The sequence below is a fragment of the Zonotrichia albicollis genome, chromosome 1, assembly GCF_047830755.1.
Source record: "Zonotrichia albicollis isolate bZonAlb1 chromosome 1, bZonAlb1.hap1, whole genome shotgun sequence".
Taxonomy (NCBI): Eukaryota; Metazoa; Chordata; class Aves; order Passeriformes; family Passerellidae; genus Zonotrichia; species Zonotrichia albicollis.
The window spans coordinates 148,226,620-148,239,980 of NC_133819.1; positions in this window are offsets into that span (position 1 = coordinate 148,226,620).

Below are 13,361 nucleotides of genomic sequence, written 5' to 3' on the forward strand. Positions count from 1 at the left end.
GCTCAATACAGTAGAAATTCAGTACTACTTGCTGGTACAAATACCCACTTGCATTGCTGTGCTCTCTTAATGAAACAGGAGGTCTTTGAAGTGTTCTATATTCAGGAAGAAGGAAGAAAGACACAGAGCAAATATTTCTTCAGTTGCTGTCAACTTGGTAAAAGACTACAAAATCTCAGAGTTATAAACCTAATTGCAGCTTGTGCTACAGCAGGATACAACCAGAAGATCCAGTTAAAAAAGGTGAGTTCTACTGTGTGGTTCCTAGAAAAACATTAAGTGGAAGAGAGCACAGAAATGAGGGAATTGAATAGTTATTTTTAACAAATGGGGAGTAAAATGTTATGGAGTTAGTGTTCACCATAAAAGATCATGGAATGGCTTAAAAGAGGGAGTAAATAAGTAGGCAGAAGAGAGAGATAGAGTTAAGTTTTCATCTTTATCTGGAGAGGAACTGAACTGCAGGGAATTCAAGTTAAGCAGAAAACAAATACCAGACCCAAAGGTCTGCAAGTGAGAAAAAGCAGAGCTGTCAGACAAACCTGGCTTGGGTCACAGGGAGGAGACATGGACAACATGGAATGCACAGCATGAAATTGAAAGCTTTGGAATGGACTTTGGCTTTGGAAGGGGCTGCCCAGGGAGCTGGAGGAGTTGCCATCCCTGAAGGAGTTTAGGAAACAACTGGAGATGGGACTTGATGCTGTGCTTTAGCTGACAAAGTGGGGATTGGAGATCTTTTGCAGCCTTCCTAATTCTGTGTTTCTGTGATTCTGTAAATGGAAAAAACCTGTGAAGTCTCACTCCATGCTGACCATCTCTGGATTTTCCAAACTGCACAGACAACTCTAACCTTAGCATGAGCTGTCCACTGTTGAACTGAACACTGCCTTACAGAGAATGCAAAATGTATTTTGAAGCAATACACATAAAGTTCAAGTATTTTGTCATGGCATATTGACTTAACATTACAAATATTGATCTAAGCTGAAAAGAAAATTAATTACCCTAAAGGGCAATAAGCATTGATAGTCAGAAAAAATGTTTATTACACACAACCCCAAAAAATACCTTATCCAGAAACCAAAACATTCCATGCATTTTCTTTTTTAAATTCCTTCTACATTTTGAAACATAAAAATAATTTAAATGTGAAAAGATAAAATTATATCAGCAAGTAAAATATGAGGAGACATGGATGCTGGTTTTCCATTTTAGAAGAATATTAGGGTTTTTGTTTTAGGATCTTTACTACCATTTAACTATGGTAAATAACAGAAATAAATTCTTAACTATATATTTCTTTACAGTAATTATGAGTTTTTTTCACAGGAATATTTGAGTATCACCTACTTAAATGACTTTTGTGATTGTTTTGTTATCCTTGCTAGTAGTGGTCATTATAAGAGTTTATTACTTCATCACTTATTATAAAGCTAAGATATGAATCCCATCCTTACACTATTGTTCTATAATATCTAATAAAACAGGTCTTGAGCTACGTTTGGGTTTCTGGTTCCTGCAGACCTGGAGATTCAAATTAGAATCATAAAGATAGATTCACTGTAATAATAAAAATATTGTAGTGGTACCTTCACAACCTTGAGTGACTTCTGCAAGAAAAATATAAATAAATTTAAGAAAAATATGCAACTGCTAGCTAACTCAACAGATCTTGCTCTGAAAACACACAAGGAGAAGAGCTATGAAGAAAAGTGTTATTTTTGCTAACATTCTTCATTTTTTTGAAGTTAGATAATGTTCAAAAAGTGTTTTCTTATGCTTGGATGATCAGCACGAAATAAATTGAAGTGAAAATGTGCTGGATAAGTGTTATTAGTAAAAATATGAATTGCTAGATAAAATGATGTTTCATGATAGAACACAAAAATAAACCAAGACTCTTGAGGTAGAAACAGTTTTGCTTTGAAAAGTCAATGAGTATTGATTTTGATATGAACTATGATTGTTTTATATTGTTGGCTGTATAAAAGATTTTGATCCTTTCAATAGAATAGAAAGATAAATAATATCTTTTAAAATATAATTGTAGAGGATTTTGCTTATTGGAATAACTAAAAGAGTAATAAAACAGAGCTTTCAAAGATTCTTTATCTATTAAAGTGCATATTTCAAAATGTTGATTCTGCATAAGCTGGAACTTAATTGAAAATTAAACTACATCATAGAAACTATTAAGAAATGAGAATAAATGGATGGGCTATCTCCTTCAATGTCAGTGACTGTTCTTTTCAGCCACTTTGAGAATAGGCCTCCAGAAACTGGGAGAAGCAGGACCTACCAGTCAGGGCCTAGAGTATGGAGGCATCTCTCTCTGGCTAATGGAAAATCCTTTTGCTCTCTAGTTAAAAAGGATATAGTCACAAATTATCTACCTCACAGCCCTTTGCAATACGAAAAATGGAGAAATTAGCATATAATCAAAGCAGTGTTTGAATGTGAGTAAATGAGTAAGTAAATTTAGTGGGCGTGGGTGAGACTGTTAAAAGCTTTTATTTTCTAATATGCACCAACATCCTGGTGAGCTTCTGGCTGTGCAGACAACACTCTCCTCTCACCATACTGGATCAATGCTGTGCACATCCCTGCAGGAATGCACATCCACATTTACACAGGTTTTTCCACTCAATTCAGTAAGACAACATTGCTGGAAGCTTCCCGGCAGAAAGATAAGCTTTGCTGTTTATCCTGTTTTTAAAATACATTTTATTCAAAACCCATCTGGAGGAACTGCATGTTTGAGCTGTGTTGAGGTCAAACCTGGCAGGTATTTCAACACCACACTGTCACTTACTCACTCACCCTATCCCAGGGAATGGGAGAGAGAATTAGGATAAAAAAAATGTAAAATCAATGAATTGAGATCAAGACTGTGTAATAGGATGAAAAAGGAAGATATAATAGTAACAACAATAAAATAATGAGAAGTTACAAGACAAATGATGCACAATGCAATTGCTCACCATCTTTTGACTGATGCCCAGCTGGATTCTGAGCAGTTGCCCCCCAGCCAGCTTTTCCTCCCCATTTTATACACTGAGCACAACACAGTGTGGTCTGGAATATTCTTTTGGCCAGCTGGGGTCAGCTGTCCCAGCTGTGTCCCCTCCCAGCTCCTGCTGCACTCCCAGACTCCTCACTGGTGAGGTGCATGAGAAGCAGAAAAGTCCCTGACTGAATGTAACCACTAAAACATCCAATTGTTTTCAATGCCATTCTCATCCTAAATTTAAAATGCAGCACTGTACCCGCAGCCAGGAAGAAAATTAACTCTATCTCAGCCAAAACCAGGACAGCAAGTAAAAGCTGATCAGCATAATTCAATCAGTCTATATCTGCTGAACACTCTTGTCATCTTCTCTAAGATTTAATAGTGCTCTTCTTTTGCCTGACCTTTGCTCACTCTGACAATAATCTCAGAGTATTCCAGGAACATTTCTACACAAGACTTTCTAGGATTCAAGCAACTTTTAAAAGTTGGAAACATAAGAAAGAAAGCTGCTTAAAAAATATTACCTGCTAAAATGCAGATATTTTGCAGTTTGCATCATAATGGTTTGTACTAACTGGCACCAGCTCTTAAAAACAAGGGTAACTTAGGATAGATTTCAGTAATTAAGATGACTGTACTGTTAATGCTCACTGAAGACAAAAGAATTATTGTTTTTATGCCTACAGATGAGATACTCTGTGTTATTGATAACATATTTTTTAAATTTTCTAACTAGGAAATGGTTCTGGGTTTGATTAAAAGCTCATATAGCCTCATATTCAGTCTGTAGAATTGACCACTGTGAATGGTGTAAGAAAAAGGGACAAAAGTGGAACAAGGATATTGTAATAATTTCTAGAATATTTTCCCAGCACCATGACAGGTGATTCAGAGGCCTCCTTAATCACAAGACTTTTCTTCATATTTAATAGACTGCGATACATGTCTCATTAATTTGTCTAATCCCTGTAAAAAGTTCCTCATCTTAGAAATCCATTTATACTGACATTTTTTTCCCCAAGTTTCCAGTTTTCCTTATTTACCTTCTCAACACCAGATCTGGTTTAACTGTATTGATTTTTTTTTTCTGTCCCTTCTTCCTCTGCTTCCAGCTGTCATCTTTTCAAACAAAAGGCTCTTGATCTTGTTGAAAAGCTTCTTGATCTTGAACAGATTCACACAATCATAGAATGGTTTGGGTTGGAAGGGACCTTTATGATCCCTTCCTTGCTCCAAACACCTCTCACATCCCTCCAGCAGGGACACCTTCCACTAAACCAGGTGGTTCAAAGCCCCATCCAACCTGGCTTCCAGGGGTAGGGCATCCTTAACTTCTCTGGGCAACATGTGCCTCACCACCCTCACAGTAAAGAATTTCTTCCTAATATCTAATCCAAATCTGCCCTTTTTCAGCTTAAAGTCATTCCCTCCATTCCTACCCTTGTTTGTCCTTGCATCTTCTTCAATTGTTTATCTCAACAAGATGGTTCAAATGTTGCTTTAAGATTTTTGTTTCTATTTTTACTCTTTATGAAGAAATATGGCTATATTCTGCTGTACATACATCCACACAATTCCTGTTGGCAGGTGTAGGAGTTTCATAGGAAAAATCCCAAGCCCTGAGAGATGTAGTCTGTGAGTACATAGTCCATCACAATTAGAGAACACTGGTTTACCATGGCTCTGCTTCTTTCACAACCTAGCTAATGCTAGATAGCTACATTTTCTGCAACTAATATTTGTCAAAACAATGAAAAATCTTTAGTTATAATAGTGTAAATACTGGTTAAATCCTTAAGGAATACAAACCTGACTAGTAACTAGTTCACTAGTAACAGGACTGATATCAGATTTATATGTCTGCAGGTTATATTCTGCTGTAAGTAAGAAATTTACTTGCTAATATTAATCCAAATATACAGCTTGTTGCTGAACAAAGTATAGAAAAATTGAAAGGTCTTCTGGATTTTACAATCTATGCTTCCCTCTCACTGAAAACAACCCAAACATAAATAGATAATTAAAGGTATGATTGACTTATTCTTACTTTGCTAATGCATGTGTTTTTAGAATCCTGTTACAATAATTATATATTACATTAGCATTCATTCTTGCAATTAATGTTCTGTTATGTGAACAGACAATAATTGCTGTTTACAGATTAATGGAGCCAGTTGTGCAGGTGCTTTTAGTCAAATTTGGGAATGATCAGCAAAACTTTGTTTCACATCTGATGGTTTCGACAGCATCAGATGTTACCACTGTGGCTGAGATCCTTCTGATGTGGTTTTACAAGAAGAGACTGCAATGTGCTTAGCATGGGTCTGCAGGGTAAACCTGTGCAGGAGCTGATGAAGAAGGAAACGTTTAACTTGCTCTGAGATATAACTCACCATGAGAACCTGAGCTGAAGCTGTTGAGCACAGAAGCGGAGGATTCTTGCAGTCATGAAGGCTCTTCCTGTTATTTATTGATGGGCATGAGACCAACTCTACAGACTTAAAGACTGTAAAAAAAAAACCACTGTTCATAAATGTGAGCCAGCTTGGGTAAACCCGAGAGTATAGGAGGTCCAAGTGCTAAAACAGCATTCACAGAAGGTGTCATTCTAAACTGGGAACTGTCTTATCCCCTTTCTCTTGTGAGACCCTTAAACTTACATCACATCTAAAAGTCAACAGGACCAGAGAGGGTTAACCTTGGCTGAGGGTCAAACTCCCACACAGAATCTCACTCCCTATCCTCAATAGGATGGGGAAGAAACTATGGCAGAAAAATCTGTGTGTTGAGACAAGGACAGGGAAAGCACTTACCAGGGATTCCTGCCCTGGGCCTGGAGCCCCTCTGTCCCTCCCTGTCCTCCATCCCCCTTGGGGTCTCTCTGCTGCTTCCTCCTTGTCTGACATTGCTGCCTTTGGCCTGTTCTGGAAACTCTTTCTCCCTCAGGCATCACCAGCTTGGATGACAGAGATGTTCCCTGAATTTGGGTCACATGAAAAGAACCTTATGAGACGTCACACGGTGTATAAGAAGTCATAGAGTCTCACATGAAACATAAGGACTTAAAGTTCTTTTCCTGATTCAAAGATTTATGGCTCAGAAAGTTATGAAAATATGTGTAGCCTCACAGTGAAGTTAGAGAGACATTCTGGTAAGAGATTTGCCATATGTCTTCAGCTCTCCTGTAAATGGCTGTGGTTCTATTCATAGCAAGCCCTGAAGAAAGATGGCTGAAAAAAGGGTTTTGACAACAGGAATATATCTTTGTTAATAAGCTCCTTTGGAAATCGGAACAATCTTACAGGATGTCTTCTGTTCTCATTTCCCTTTTCTTATATTAATTAATTTCCTGATCACCACTGATGGATATGTTTCAAGTGAGCCATAGTATGTCAAACTGATTTATAGAATAAAATGTGTATTTACTATTCCTGGATCCTTCTTCAATTAATATTGCAAAAGTGTGCTATTTATATAGTCAGGGAGGCAATTTTTCAGGACAATTGCTATTACCTCTTCTACCTCTTAGCATAGTATTTCTTAGAGTAAAACTCCAATATATACATGAGGGCTCTTGTAGGCACAGGTTCACACCCAATGCTTCCATATTTGTAGACAGAACTGAATTTTAATTTAGATTTTAATTTAGTCTTAAAAGAATGTATATTAATTCAAGTTACCTTTGGATTTATATTACAAGTTAGATTTGGGTTTATATTATCCTTCTGTTAATGCATGAGTCCCTCAGAAATATAGACATATTCAACTGGTTTGAAAGTAAAGACACAAACCCTTTGAGCTTTCAAAACACTAATTTATATCCCTGATATAAAGATCAGCCTCATTAGGTCAAAACATCCATGGGAATGAAAATAAGGATGAACAAGGAACAACCCTTTCTTAATCACTGTAAAAGAACTACATACTACACATATGTACATAATACATATTTGTTGTAACTGATCTAAAAAGAATGTGGTTCCAAGATTTTGTCTGGGATACACCTCAAGCTCTTCAAGTTTAAAAACTAACTCTAGTGGAAAAAATAGGAATATATTTTGAATATCTTATCAAAATACCGTTTGAAATATGAGTTTCCACACTTTTATGGTGTATGATTAGTTTATATTTAGTCTCCTAATTTCACCCTTTGAATGGAACAAACAGAAAGACAAAAGCTAACTGAACTGATCCAGCTCATCTGAACAACTGAATCACTTTGATATACAGCGACTAAATATATTGACAAAAGAAATGAAGGATGTGGAGGCTTTCTTAGGAGTTATTACCCAACACAAGCTGGTCCTTGAAGAAAGGTTGTTGCCCTGACAGCAGGATTGGCAGATCTGAGCAAGTACCAAGTCCTCAATTCCTGTGTTCCATTGGCTTATAAGCACTAGATAATAGCCTAGGCTTTTTAAGAGGTCAGGTTCAATCTGTGTTGTAACAAAGTAAACAAAGTAAAACTTTAAATGTTTGGGTGAGTTATCTGACACAGAGATTAGGCACTGATGGTAGTCAAATACTTGGTTTATTCCTGCTGCACTATATTGAGGTTATCTCTTGATGGGTGGCAGGATGACTGAACATCACAGAATGAAAAATTGTACTGAAACATCTGTTTTCCAGATTTCCAATTAATATCAACAGTCATTAGCAACTCAGTTCTAAAAAAGATGCAGCAAAAGGTCAGAAGTTTTCCTGAAGTAATAGTGTTTCATTGTCATTAACCCAGCCAATGAAATAAAGCAAGTGACTTTTCATTTGCAGCAAGCAGGACTCAGGGAATCTGGCTAATGGCACATGAAGATATCACACTAAGACATTGGTTTTATTTAGCCTAAGTCTGCAGTCCAAGTGAAGTTACCTGGTAGTGGCTGGTGAGAAAGAAAATGTTGATTTCAAAGAAACACAGATTCCCTGTTATTTTTGTCTTCACACCTAGTGGCAGATTTGCTTAGCAGTTTTCTTTTTTACTACAATTTATTCAGGAAAATTATGAGTAACGTCTCACCTTGCATCAGTGTGTAGAGAACTTGAAGATCAGAGTTGGAAAAAAAACAGTAAATAGGTGCCAAGTTTCTCAGGTTGCCAAGTTTCTTTAAATCCAATGTGTTACATGAGCAAGAGTCAATTGGGCTTTTCAAAACAGTGATAAAGCCTATTGGAGAACTTATACCAAAAGTCAACCATCTAAGGCTACCTCTAAATCATCCAAATTCAGAAATTACTGTCCCACAGTCAGACCCCTTTTCCTGGCATTGAAGGAATTAAAATGAAAAAAGAAGTTTGAAAAGTGAAAAACATAACTATGAATTGTTCTTGATTGAAAAGTAAATCCATCCTTCTGTTACTATTTTATAGCAAATGTACTGTACAAGTGCAAAGAAGATACAGGAGAAGCAGAACACACCAACAACTGCAATCCCAAAATACTAGAAGTCATGCTCACATGATAATGTGTTTCAGTGCTTGTTTTGTTAATAATTGTGGGAGATTCTTAACTTTTCATGAAATTGTTGGGGAAAATGGGGTATACCTCTTCTCAGGAATGCTCAATTTATTCACTCTTACTCCAGGATGAATTAAGGCAATCTAGTGCAAAAAATATCTAAAAATATATTAAGATTAAAAGGAGCCTTGAATTGATCTAAAGCAGAACTTATCATGACATTAGTTTGTATTCCAATGAAAATTTACACTAAAGACATTATTAGGTTTCTCCTTAAATTTAATAGCAGCATAATTTGAACAAACAAAAGACAAGTTACCTTTTTGCTCTTTTTACTGTAGATACACTTCCTGTCAGTAAAGATGAGTGACATCCTCAGACATGGAGTGGAAGAATAAGCAGAAGGAAAAAAAAAAGCCCAGGAAGAATTCTCTGCTTTGTGCTAAAGCCACTAAACTATATGGAAGGTTTTGAGTATAGGTCTTGCTTCTCCAGTTTTACACAGTTCACACCAAATAGTTCTTGGAACAGAAAGTAGATGTCATTTTTGGATCCAAGGCCAAAACTCAGATTGATTTTCCCAGCTAGTAAGTCTCCTAGAAAGTTGAATGCTTTGCCATGACAGCTTTTTGTACCATGTCTCCACATAAAAGTCAGGAGTTTTCAGGCTCCTTGCAGAATTTGCCAAGGTACCTTGACTCCCCTGGGACTAAGTTCCAAGACTATCCAATCATTAACAGAAGAGCTCTAGAAGAGCTCTAGACTTGTTCAGAGTTATGCTTTTCAGACACAGAATATTTCAAGCTAAGCAAGAAGAGACTTTAAGGATTATTTTAGATCACTGAAGTTGGGTTTAGATCCCAGTTGCACCAGGGTATAAATGGTACTTTGAGATGATAAAAGGAAGTATATACTGAAAATTAGAATTGTATTCTAGCTCCAGGGGCTCCGTGTCCTGACTAATATCCCAAATTAGCAAAATGAAATGTGAATTCTAGCCATCTACTTCCTTTCCCCTCTACCCTCCTTCCTGATAGGATTTTCACACCAGTGAAGCAGGGACACAGGGGCTGCTTTGCATATCTCCCGGGCAGATTATGGGGAGACAAACAGCAGGTTTTTCTGCTGGATTTATATGACAAACAGCAGGTTTTTCAGCTCTCCAAAAATATTCATTTCTGTGCTCTCTTTCCTAGCATCACTAAGTGATTCAGACAAATCACAAAGTTCTAAGGCTGAATTGTTGAGACACTGGAATCTTGGTTTCATATTCATGTAGAGTATTGGCAAGTGACCAAAATGAGAGAAACCTAATGCTGTTATTCTGTGCATCACTGTATTTACTCTCTTGCTTCTTGCACTAGGACATTTTCTGTAAATTGAATTGAGGAGAAGTAAAACAAATACAGTCAAGATACCATCAATCCCTTAGAAGATTTGGACTATAAAGAGCAATGTTTGTACTTTAAATGGGAGATACCAAAACTCATTTCCCTTCCTGTTATCTATATGCAGGTGGTCCTGTCTTTTTTAAGTGAGAACAAGATAAAAAATGAAAAGCAATTTCAAGAAAGGTCTTTTAACTATGAAAATTAAATAAAAAAACCCAGCTGTATTCTGTGTTATGTTTTGTCATATTACTGAACTGTGGCAGCCACCATACAGAAGAGCTTTGCAAAAGGGGAATGGTCTCTCATATTGATTTTTTATTTCTCTTTTTTTTTATTTTTTTCGTGCCCTGTGATAACAAGAAGTACACAGGGGACAATGATGGGCCTGTAGGAAAAGAAAATAAATTTACAAAACAAGCAAAGACAAATAGTTGGGCCAGTTTCTTTTTGTTTTTTTTTTTTTTCTTTTTTGCCTGATTCTGAAGTGATGCTTTTGTTGATTTGACTTCATTTGGTTAATAATTTCTTCTCACTTTTTTCCTGATCTAACAGAAAACTCAATGCATGATGGATTCTTTGCTTCCCAGATTTGAAAAATACGTTGAGCTCCAGGAAAGAACTCCTGCAGCTGATTTTGTGTCTTATCTCAGCCTCAGGAGGGAAGAGCCATCATACCTATATCAGTTTAAGCATGTACTTTTACCCTTCCAAAGGACTTGAGCACTTGGAAATAGAACAGGAATTTATACAAAATAAGCAAATTTCACATATTTTTCCAATATTGAAGAATTAAACAGAAACCCTGTGGACTTGTTTCTTCCAAAGTAAATTTACTGCAACATTTCCTCATCACCTTAATGGGGTCAGGATCAGTGCTATACTTGCAGCCAGTCAGCCTTGCAATCCTCATCCTGTCCACGGCACCACAGCAGTTTTTCTCAACTCAAAATTATAATATTATGGCTGTCTATTTCTTCTGGAGTTATACACTAAATATTATAAAAGAACAACCAAACTTAAAATTAATTCCATTTAAAAATAGTTTCCTTTTTGTTTAAGTGATGATAGCTAACTACCTTTAAAAGTTGTTTCAATGGATCCTTTTTTATGAAAACATTGAAATTAGACATGTTTGTTCACAAGCTAATGATTCTCTCATGAAACAAAGGAACACTGAAGCCTTGCTCTCTTGGCAATGGGTTCTGCTACTGGATTTGCCATGAGGGTGGAGGGTTTTATGTCACAGAGTTTGTGTCAGGTCTTTCCCTAGGATATTGTAGCAGGGAAAGGGATGTGAATAGCCTTTCTTCTCTTTGAGGCACCTTTCTTGTTCTACTTAAGGAACAAGAGAATTATAGATAAGGCGTTTTCCAAAGGCCTTTTCAATTGGGTGTGAAAACCGTCTTCCTGAGATATATAGGGTAAACTTATTCACAAATGTACAAAAAATAATCTATAATTGCATGAACATTATTTCTTTAAGGAACATGAAACAGATGAACAAGGCTTTCATCACAGCAATGTTAGGAAAACCCTATTATTTCTCCCAGTCTTCTTCTTTGTCTATTTCTGAAATTTCCAGCATTTCTTTGCTAAAAAAACCCCTAAGAATATTTTTGCAGATTTGCAGGAATGCATCTTTTTGAAACACATCAAACAGTATGGCCCTTGGAAAAGGAGGATGAGGATGTCATACAAGCAGAATGCAGAGAAGAGTGCCAGAAGCCACAGAGCAGGCACCAGGAGTCAAAACCACAGACAGAGCTGCTGATGCCATGATTGCCACATCCTAGTTCAGGCTTCCAGGTAAGTACTTTAAACACTTGCTAGTTCTGAAAAAATAGAATAAGCAAGCTCACTAGAGCCTTTGGTGAGGGTTTTTGAAAATTTAAGCAGATTATTTTAAACTGCTACCTCGGTTTCATGATTTCCTGTAAACGTGATAATGAAGAATAAATTGATAACAAAAGATATGTCTCTTTTCTTTTTCTTCCTCACCTGTTTCACAATAGAAGAAACTGGATTTTTTATGATAAATACCTGACAATTTATTGTGAATTAGTGATGCTTGACCAATCAGTTAATTCTAATGGTGCATATGTAGTATTGGTGTATTTTCTATTTTCTTTTGGAGAGTGAATCTGAATGATTCACAAACACATACCTCCAATACAAATGAATTCTTGGATAAGTTATTGATTTATCTGAATTCAGTCCACCATGCATTTGAATAGAAATGTCTAACCAGAAGAACCTCTGCAGATATTCAAAACTTTCACATTGCTCCAAGGATAAATTCTCCCAGTGACATCTTACATGAGTGGCTGAGTCAGTGCTTTGGTGGCACGTAACTGTGAACTCTTAAGCTAATATCCCCTGGAAATTACACTCTCAAGAACAGTATTTCTTCTCACTTTCATCTCCTTGGAGAAAGTGCAGCAAGGGCTGACTCAATCACCAATTAGTCAGCTGGACTCTAATGAAGCTGAAGGAAGGGACTCAGTTGAACCTGTTTGCATGTCAGTGCTGAATTTCAGCTATTATTGTAGTGAAAGCATATTGTCTTACTGTATTCAGGGCTCTGATACTGTGCTTTAGAGCAAATCAGGTACTGAAACCTTCTGGAAAGAATCCAGTTCTAATTTTAACTACTAAATAAATAAATTGGACAAAGATGAAATAGCTGTCCAACAATGCAGTGGTATGTCTGCATTTTTTATGCAGTCCTTTTTACAGTACACCATGCAGTTTGTATTTCAAAGGATAATTAGAGATAGGTGCTCAGTTTCACTGTAATTTGCTATAAACAATGCTTTTGTTTCAAACTGCATTGCATTTAATCAGATATTGTTGTTAAAAAATGCTTTCTGATATACATCAGGAAGAGCTCTTGTGGTTTTAAGGTTGCCTGGCTGAAACAACTTTTTTTCTCCGCAGATTTTCAAAATGCGTATAAGTCTCTTCTTCAGGAGGTATGTTGTTCAAGAACACTAATGGAAAAAGCATGTCAAACAATCCCAGCTTGGTGGTCAGGAAAACAAGGGCAAATTATTCACCTGCTACTAAATTTAGTCACTTCCCTGCTTATTTTGTGTTAGCATCTCAAAGGCAAAGATTTTGATCCAGCAAAGCAAATAACAGTATATTTCATTCCTAAGATAAGCATGTGCAGACCTATAACTGATTTGAATATTAAATCACTGATGATTCTGGACCTCTATGTAGCGAGGAACTTTTTCTTTTCTACATTCCTTTCTCCACTGAAGCAGTGCAATTTTTTTATTTCTTTCTTTTCATTTCTTCTGCCTTCAGTGATTGCATATGGTAAACCAAAGATAGTTTTGGATTTGTACCTTCATAGCTGCAGATTTCTTGTGACAAAGTCTTCAATCTTGGGAACACAGCTGCTGCTGTTCCAATTTCTGTGCCATCCCAGTGCTCTCTGAACATTCCTACTGTTCAAGTTACCATCAGTGCATGAGGAGTCAGTCACTTACCAAGTACT